The sequence below is a fragment of the Elaeis guineensis genome, chromosome 4 (assembly GCF_000442705.2).
Source record: "Elaeis guineensis isolate ETL-2024a chromosome 4, EG11, whole genome shotgun sequence".
NCBI lineage: Eukaryota > Viridiplantae > Streptophyta > Magnoliopsida > Arecales > Arecaceae > Elaeis > Elaeis guineensis.
In genome coordinates, this window is record NC_025996.2 from 32,661,608 (window position 1) to 32,671,067 (window position 9,460).

Sequence of the window (9,460 nt, forward strand, 5' to 3'; positions counted from 1 at the left end):
CACTAACACAACCACCATCATCTAAATTTATATCGTTAAAATATTATGGAGGTTCGTGCAAACGAGGTTGAGGTTCTTCCATATTAATATTAGCCTAAACATCTTCATCATCATTCTCATTTTCACTATCATCATCATTACTGCTACTGTCCTCATCTATCTAACAGTCTTCATCTCCACTTTCATCTGACTCAAAGCCTAGACTATCAGAATTTATTCCACCGACTATCCAGTCATCGTTCCCTATATGAGTATCATCTCCCGCACTTACCACTACTTCTAGCAAAGGAGAAGTCACCATAGCAGAAGACACAGGAGAAGTCACCATAGGACTCTGAATAATTGGATAACTAGGACCGGCAGTAGTGGAATATTATTCTGCAAAAACGGCCTCAACACTATCGGTTTGCACCATAGGAGTTACGAAAGGTGAGGAAGGCCCAACATTATTGTCCGCTTGAGTTAAAAGCCGACTATGGTATCCAAAGCTTGGTACATCTTCCTTTTCAATATATAATTCTAAAAATTGACATTCTGAATATTTTAAAAGAAAGATCAGCATTTCTTCGACATCTTCATCATCATCAATTGGAACTAAGATATATTTGCTCTGCATTAACTGACCCAAAAGATTAAGAGATTTTTATTTCAATTTTATTTCATATTTTTCTTTGTCTACAGGAATACTGCTGTATAAATGATCCAATAATTCTTGACGTGATAATGATGAAGATACTCTAATCATTCGATTTGTAGGATGACTGTACTGTACACCAGTTTCATTATTCTGTATCATGCCATCATAATACAATAGTATACGAACTCGAGTACTGGCCATTTTCTCAAAGAAACCTACGATAAAATTAAAATATTTAGTATTACTAATTATTTTATTATTTTAAAAGATTTACATGATACATGCATCATATCATCAACAAATAGGTACAGATAGATCCTATCCCATTCGAAAATTATATTAATTCTATAGATTAATTACATTAATCAAACGATACGCAAAAAGAATCAAAAGAAATTTCGACAGTATTTTCTCTTAGTTCTCCCCACACGACTCAAAATGTGTGAGGAGAACTAAAGAAAAATATTGTTCGAAATTTCTCTTGAACCCTCCGCATATCATTCGAATAATATAATTATCTATAGAATTAAATGCAATTTCTAAACTATCCAAACTGGACAATCAATTAACCAATGTATACATTTTACGGTATCCATACAAAAATATATATTCAAATATATATTTTATATGGATATCATAGAATATTTTACATTGATCAATTGACGGATCTACGTTTTTATGAAATGTAATATATTTTAAAATTTTTAAATTACGATCGAATCAAATTTTAAAATACATCTGAATCTAATGAGATAAAAATAAAAATAAAAATAAAAAATAATGAGATAAAAATAAAAAATAAAAATACAGAGAGGCAGAGAGAGGAAGAGAGAGAGAGGAAGAGGGAGAGAAGGGGCCGGCCAAGGGAAGGGGACCGCCGGGGCCCACCACGGGGGGCCGTCGCCGGCCGTCTGTCGTCGGCGGCCAAGGAAAAAGAGGGAGAGAGAGAGAGAGGAAGAGAGAGAGAAAGAGGGAGAGGAGGGGCCGGCCAAGGGAAGGGTCCCGCCGCGGGGGCCGCCGCCGGCCGTCTGTCGTCGGTGGCCAAGGAAAAAGAGGGAGAGAGAGAGAGGAAGAGGGAGAGGAGGGGCCGGCCAAGGGAAAGGGACTGTCGGGGCTCGCCGTCGGGGCCCGCCGTCGGTCGTTAGTCGCCGACGGCCAAGGAAAAGGGAGAGAGAGGGAGGGAGAGAGAGAGGAAGAGGGAGAGGAGGGGGTCGGCCAAGGGAAGGGGAGGGCCGGGGCCCGCCGCCTGGGCGCGCGGCCGGCCGCCGGGGCGCGTGGCCCGCCGCCGGCCCTCTGACGCTGGCGCCCAAGAAAGAAAAGGGAGGGAGAGAGAGAGAGAGGAAGAGGGAGAGGAGGGGCCGGCCAAGGGAAGGGGATCGTCGGGGCCGCCGCGGGGGGCCACCGCCGGCCGTCTGTCACCGACGGCCAAAGAAAAAGAGGGAGAGAGAGAGGAAGAGAGAGAGAGGAAGAGGGAGAGGAGGGGGCCGGGGCCCGTCGTCGGGGCGCACAGCCCGCCGCTGGCCCTCTGATGCCGACGGCCAATGAAAAAGAAGGAGAGAGAGAGGAAGAGGGAGAGAGAGGAGGCAGCTCACCACCGCCAAGAGCTCGCCGCTGTGCCGTCGTGCCGTCGGAGAGACGTCGGAGATTGCCAGAGAAGAGGGAGAAGAGGGAGAAGGAAGAGGAGAAGGGGAGAAAACGCCATTCCCTTTGACATTTTCTTCTTTTTTTTCTCTTTTTTTTAATTTTTTTAATTTTTTTATTTCTTTAATTATTTTTATATAATTTTTTAATAAATAAAATTAATTAAAAATGGAGATAGTAATTTGAATGATAATTTTTTATTTGAATTAAAGTTAATTTTTTTTAATTTATAATTATAATTTTTATTTTTTTACCATTTTTTCCTCTTTTATTCACTTCTTTTATGGCATTTTTTTTGGAATTCAATTTAAAATTTTTATAATTTCAAATTATAATTTTAATTTTCTTCCATTTTTATCTCCATTTTATTAGGTATTTTTTCTTTTATTTAGATTATTTTTTAAATAATTAAATTTAAATTAATTTAGTTATTTAAAATGATATTTTTTATTTCAATTATAATTAAAATTTTTATTTCTTAAAATTTAAAATTTTGTTTTTGAATTAGAATTACAATTCTTTTTTTTTTCAATTCTATTCTTTTCCTTTTTTTTCTTTTTTTATGGTATTTTTTATTTTTTTACAACATTTTTTTTCTTCAGATATTTTTTTAGAAAATAATTTTAAATGGAAAAAGTAATTTGAAATGATATTTTTTTATTTAAATTAAAGTTAAATTTCTTATTTTTTAAAATTTTAATTTACAAATTTTTTTTTCACATTTTTTCCTCTTTTTTTCACTTTTTATGGCATTTATTTTTCTTTTATCAAAATTTAATTCAAATTAAAATTTTATTTTTTTAATTTAAAATTATAATTATATAATTTTTCTCCTTTTTTTATTTTTTATTTTTATGAAATTTTTTTAAGCTATTTTTTTTTGTTTGAAATATTTTTTTAAATAAATTAATTTGAAATGAGGAAAGTAATTTGAAATGATATTTTTATTTTAATTAATTTTAAAAATTTTATTTCTTTTAAATTTTAAATTATAATTCTTATTTTTTTTATTTTTTTAAATTTTTGACTTTTTAATGGTACTTTTTGTTTTTTTAATTTTTAATTTTTTCGAATATTTTTTTTAAAATTTAATTTGAAATGGGGAAAAAATTGAAATGATGTTTTTGAATTAAATTTAAAATTTTTATTTTTTTAAATTTAAAATTATAATTTTTATTTTTTTGTATTTCTTTCTCATTTTTTCTTTTTTATGATATTTTTAATTTTTTAAATTTTTAAGATTTTTGTTTAGATATTTTTTTAAAAAAATTAATTTGAAAAGAAAAAAATAATTTCAAATTATCTTTTTTATTTGAATTAAAAATTTAAATTTTTATATTTTAAATTTCATTCAAAATTAAAATTTTTATTTATTTATAAATTTAAAATTATAAATTTTATTTTTTTTTATTTTTTTATTTTTTTTATTTTTTTTGGATAAAAAATTAGAAAATATCATTTTGAATGACGTTTGACGTTTTTAAACGTCATTCAAAATGGTGTTTTCTAATTTTTTTTTTTTTGGATGACGTCTACGTAAAAATTATGGGTGACGTGGCCTCGATAAAATATCATTCAAAATGATGTTTTATTGTTTTTGTATTAGATTCATAAATAAATTAGAATTTAAATTATTTAGATAAATAATTTTTTTTTATATTATTTAGGAAAAAGACTCCTGGATGGCAGATATGAATGGCTGTCTCTGCCGCCAATGCATGGTTTCGAATTGTCTGACTTGGCATATTCTTTTTCTTGAAATAGGGAGATAATTTTGACCGTACGAGGCCAGGTACAAGCCGCATTTGACCATGCGGGGTATTTGTTATTAACAAATGTTAGTTGCTTCATCTGAATTTTTTTTTTTTTTTGACTAATGACTGTAATTTCAGCAAGACCTACGAGAATATATACCATGACATTAGAATAACTAAATAAATAATTAAAATATTATGAATAATTGAAAGCACTCCAACCCATCTCATAATTTTTTCTCAGCGGTATATCTATCCTAATTTATTGGATATGGAATCATAATATCACCATCATAATTTATTTGATATCGCATCTGTGAGGGTTCGTATAGACATATATTTAGTCTCATTTCAATTATTCGCTAAAAAAATTTTAAATATTTATATAAAATTAAAAAATTAAATAATAATTTTTGATTTATCTCTTTAGATGAGATCTTTGATTATTACTGATGGTATCAGAATTGATCTAACCCATATTCTATATAAATTAGAAGATCTTATAAATAGATGCATTGATTTGAATTCTTGGTCCAACAAAAATGTCAAAATATAGATCTGCTTTTAGTTCTACATTAGTTATTTACACAAAAAATCTTATATATATATATATATAGAAGACTAAGGAACCGTGTAAGATTTGAAATTTCTATTTTTCCATTCATGTACAACTGCAATTTTGGTTGTGGTCATATGTTGCAAACCGCAACCAAACTAGTTCAAGAAAATCATACACACACACACACACACAGAGGACTAAGGAACCCGTGTAATATTTGAAATTCCTATTTTTCCATTCATGTACAACTGCAATTTTGGTTGTGGTCATATGTTGCAAACCCCAACCAAACTAGTTCAATGAAATCACATAAGTCATTATCTCCACTCGACAAAACATGCATAAACAAAAACGATACTGACCACAAGTCACAAACTTCATTCTTTAACTTGTCAATAAGCTTGTCAAGAGAGGAAGTGGTGATATCGGTTTCCTCTTTGAGATCAGGTTGCATCTTTCGACTAAAAAAATGATTGATCTCCTTTTGCAAGCACTCTACCTCCCCCTTCCACCGCTTGTACAGATCTCGAAGCGGCCACCTTGTGACCCAACGGTGGATGTCATGAAAGAATGAGCAAAAGATACAATCCAAACCCTTCCTCTTAGGAAGTCCACACTTGAACCACCCCTAGATCCGACTTAAGCTCTACATCTAGTTCTGCAACCTTTGATTCAGGTGTAATTATGTTCGGAAGTGTAGCATATCTTGGCTGGTTTAACCTCAAATCTGTGCTGCAACAAAAAATAATACCACGTCCAAAAATCAATCGAGCAATAAACCTGATAGAAAAGATAGCTACTTGGTACAACTCTAAATCAACTTGCGCTCCGATAACAGATTGATTTCGGCCTCACTTTCAGCATTACACAAAACACAAACTGAGCAAGTTCATTTTTGGAGATTATCAGCAGTGAGAACTCTTCCTTTGACAGCCAACCACAAAGAAATTTTAACCTTGTCTGGCGTACAAGCTTTAAAAATATCCATGGTGCAGCTACCTTAAGACCTCCAAAACTCAGAAAATGACAGAAAGATTTAACCAAAATGGCGTCAGAAGCATTCCATCTACAAACCAACTTGTCATTGTTGAATTTTGGTCATTAGTTGATGGCTTCATACCAGACCGATCCAAGGCAGGACTTTTGTTACACAAAAATCTTTTGTTCTCTTCAACATTCAAAGATCTTTGGATAACAGTAACTTAATTAGCATCATATATCATTACAACGTCCTTTGAAACTGGATCATTGTCTTCGATCTGAATCAGAACACATGAATCCCAATCAAACAGTATATCCAACACCATGAACTTTTTTCTCTCAAAAAAACACTACGAACTTTCTGAACCGACAACACTGACGGCATGAAGAAATCATTAATAAGAATGAAGGTGAAGCGTGGTGGGCAGAACTAGACATTGCAGTTCTAGTTAGGGAAAGTGAACAACTATAATGAATGTCACCAATTACTGCTATGAGCTCCAACCTTGAGGCCCTCATGGTGGCAGCATAGTCCCCACCACCATACCAGGCTTTTTAAAGCTGCTGAAGTTGCACGTCTTTGCAATGGCCGCAAAACAGACATTGAAGGAGAATGAATAACTGATGGTTTGGTAACTCACAAATAGGGCTGAGCAAATAATCGAAACTCGAAGAAACCTATCCAATCTGACCCAATAAACATCGGTTTTGGACAGTTGAAAGACATTAATCCGATGGAATCGGATTGGAGTTTGTAAAAAATTGATTATTTACGGTCGGATTCGGTTCCTATACTTTTAACTGAAATGAAATCGAACTCAATCAATGTAGTATTTCACAAACTTACTTTCATTTTGAGACGGCATCGTTTAGACTTCAATACTTCATTCTAAAAAATACCATGTCACCCATTTAGATTCATGAAAATATTAATGTTGAATTATTGATGGAAATACATTAATTTGAAATAATTCTAAAGTAAAAATTTTCAGATGTAGTTGCTTTTAAATGAGTAAATCTTCTTTTTTTTAATTATATTTTATATATATTTAAAAATAAATCTAAAATTTGTAACTTATAAGGTTTAAATCTTTTTTTGTATTAAATTGACAAAAAAAAAGCAAATAAGCTTAAGTGGGCCAACATTGGACTTAAATCAACATTGAGTCAACATTGAAACCCAAACCGACACAATCCACCCGAACCCGCTACAAATCATTCACTTCGATTTCAAATAATTTATACATGATAAACGGTCGGTAACGGATTGAATTTTTTTCAACTCAATTGGATTCGGTCGGATGAAATTTTTTTCTCAACCTAACCGAACTCGACCCGTGCCCAATACTACTCACAAACCGAAGAATGTAAGAAGCATGGTTGCTCCCTATGTTTGACTGAAAGAACAGTTTAGATCTTTTCTCCAATATGTGGTCTAAAATGGTAGGTAGAAAGAAGTAGGCAGTTGGATACAAGGTTGACTATGCTGGTACTAAAGCCATACTAGTCAGCCAACAACATGTTTCTGTATGCTCCTATGCTATTCTGTATGGGGTCCGAATTGACATTATAAGGAGAGTAGGGGAGAGGAAGAAAAAGAGAGAGAGGAGGGAGAGAGAGAGAAGAAGAGAGAGATGCCAATGGCAATTATTGGAGGGTGTTGCGGCCAATCCCCTCGTCGCCTGGTCGCCGGAAATGAGCACCTGCAAAAGAAAGTCCGCACTGACCGGAGGTGGCTCCGACGGGGACCCTCCAACGGTCAAGTCAGAGAGGAGACTAGGCAACAGTGAAAAGAAAACAAGGAGCTCAATGAGAGGGGGTAAGAGAGAGAGGGAGCAAGCCCCAAAGTTTCGAAGAGACTTCTAGCACTGTTACCTTCTCTGATATATATAGTGGAGCATGGTATGGCGCCGTCATTAATGATGCAGACAATTGAAGAATTGTCAACTCACTGAAGACTGTCAGAGTCGCCGTAAAGGTGTCAAATCGCCGTGGGGCTGTCAACTCGCTAGGGTTGACCATGCCTTAGGTGGGATAATGCCCCTAGGCGGCAGTGCCACATACCGTTGTCAGGACTGACAGTCTCTGACAGTAGTATGGCGATTGGAGGAGCCGACCGACCATAGGTCGGCGGCCAGCTGAGGGGTGTCGGGTGGAAATTTGGGCCCCTCCGACAGTCAGTCGGGCACGTTGCAGGAGTCGGGCATCGAACTCCATAGTGCAGTCGGTTGGGAGAGTGAAAAAGGTCCGCCCGACCGATGTATCCTCGGTCGGTCGATAGCCGTCGATCGATCGGTAACGGCACCCGTCGGTCGGTCGGTAACGGCACCCGTCGGTCGGTCGGTCGATGAAGTCGGGCGTCGGACATGTAGGCCCGATGATGAGTCGACATGAGTGGGGTCGCTCGGTATTTCCCAACAGTTGCCCCCCTCCACTCCTGAGTCGGATGGTGCGCTAGCCAATGTCTTTGTTTGGGCAGCAGCGTCGGGCGAAAGGAGTGGATCCCTAGCGTATCAAGTTCCGACCGTCCCGTAGGCTGATATGACGATCGTACCGTGGGTTGACATGATGACAGGCACCTCATGAATGTCGGGCGATTCGCTGGCGTCAGACGTCCTGTCAGTGTCAGACGTCCTGTCGGTGTCAGATGTTCTGTCCCGTCAGCGCCAGACGTCTCATCCCATCGGAAAGGAAAACCGCCGTTCCCGCCGCCCCTTCGGGGATACGAAACGTCACGACCTCTGTGCCACGTGGCAGGTGGGCATTGGGACGGGTCCGTTGGAGCGGGTGGAGGTGACGTGGCTCGATCTGAGGATGGGTGCATCGAATCGTCGGGCCGACGGACGGCCCGGAGATGCCACGTGGCGTGATCTGGGAGTTCCTCATTGGTCGTGCCTTCATCTCGACCGTCGGGGGTACTATATATACAGGGTCATCCATATCCAGGTTTTTACCCCCCTCACTTTGCTGTCGAGACTCTGCCCGCGTAGTCCCCCGTTCCAGGTACTCCATTTTCCTTCCTCTCAGGAGTCTTCTCTTTTTCTTCTAAGGGCCTTCCCCATCTTCACCGTCTCCCTCCTTGCCTTCCGCCCTTCGTTCTGGTCCATGGCCAGAACATCTTCACGAGGAGGTCGGTCGAGAGAGCCGACTGACGACCCTCGGTCGACCCTAGAGGTGGAGGTCTCTTCACTTTCGGGGCTGAACGTCGATCGGCTCCGGGAGCAATATTGCATCCCGGAGCAGTTTCGGCTGTTCACCCCTGGTGCCAACGGTCGGGTCAACAGCCCGCCTGAGGGCCAGGTGGCCTTCTACGTCGAGGACCTCCGGGCCGGTCTTCACTTTTCGATCCCGAAGTTCGTCCGGAACGTGCTTGACTATTACGGACTGTGCCCGGTGCAACTCGCGCCGAACTCAGTTCGGCTAATAGTCAGTTTTGCTTTGTTGTGTCGGCTTTTGCCGACTGACCCTTGAATTTTTCTCTTCCGAGCCTTCTTTGTCCTCCGACCCCACCCTAAAGTCCGAGGGTGGTGGTACTTCAATCCTCGGAAGGGGCTTTCTTTCATCACTGGTCTCCCGTCGTCCATTCACGGATGGAAGAACCAGTTCTTTTTCGCATCTTCTTCTATTCCTTGGGGGTTCCCTGCTCGTTGGGGGAATCTCCGAACCGAACCGAACGAGAACAGTCGGGTGGAAGCCGAGGATCAGGAAGACTTCCACCGGTTGAAAGACATCTCGGTGCCGAAGCAGAGGGAGCTCGTCACTGAGCAGGCCCTGTACGACGCCGGCCTCAGTCCGGTCCCTCGCTTAGGTCGGTTTTTCATTTTTCTTTCCATTTCTACTTTTTTGTCTTCCCTTTATGGTGCTGACCATTTGTCGTCATTTACAGAT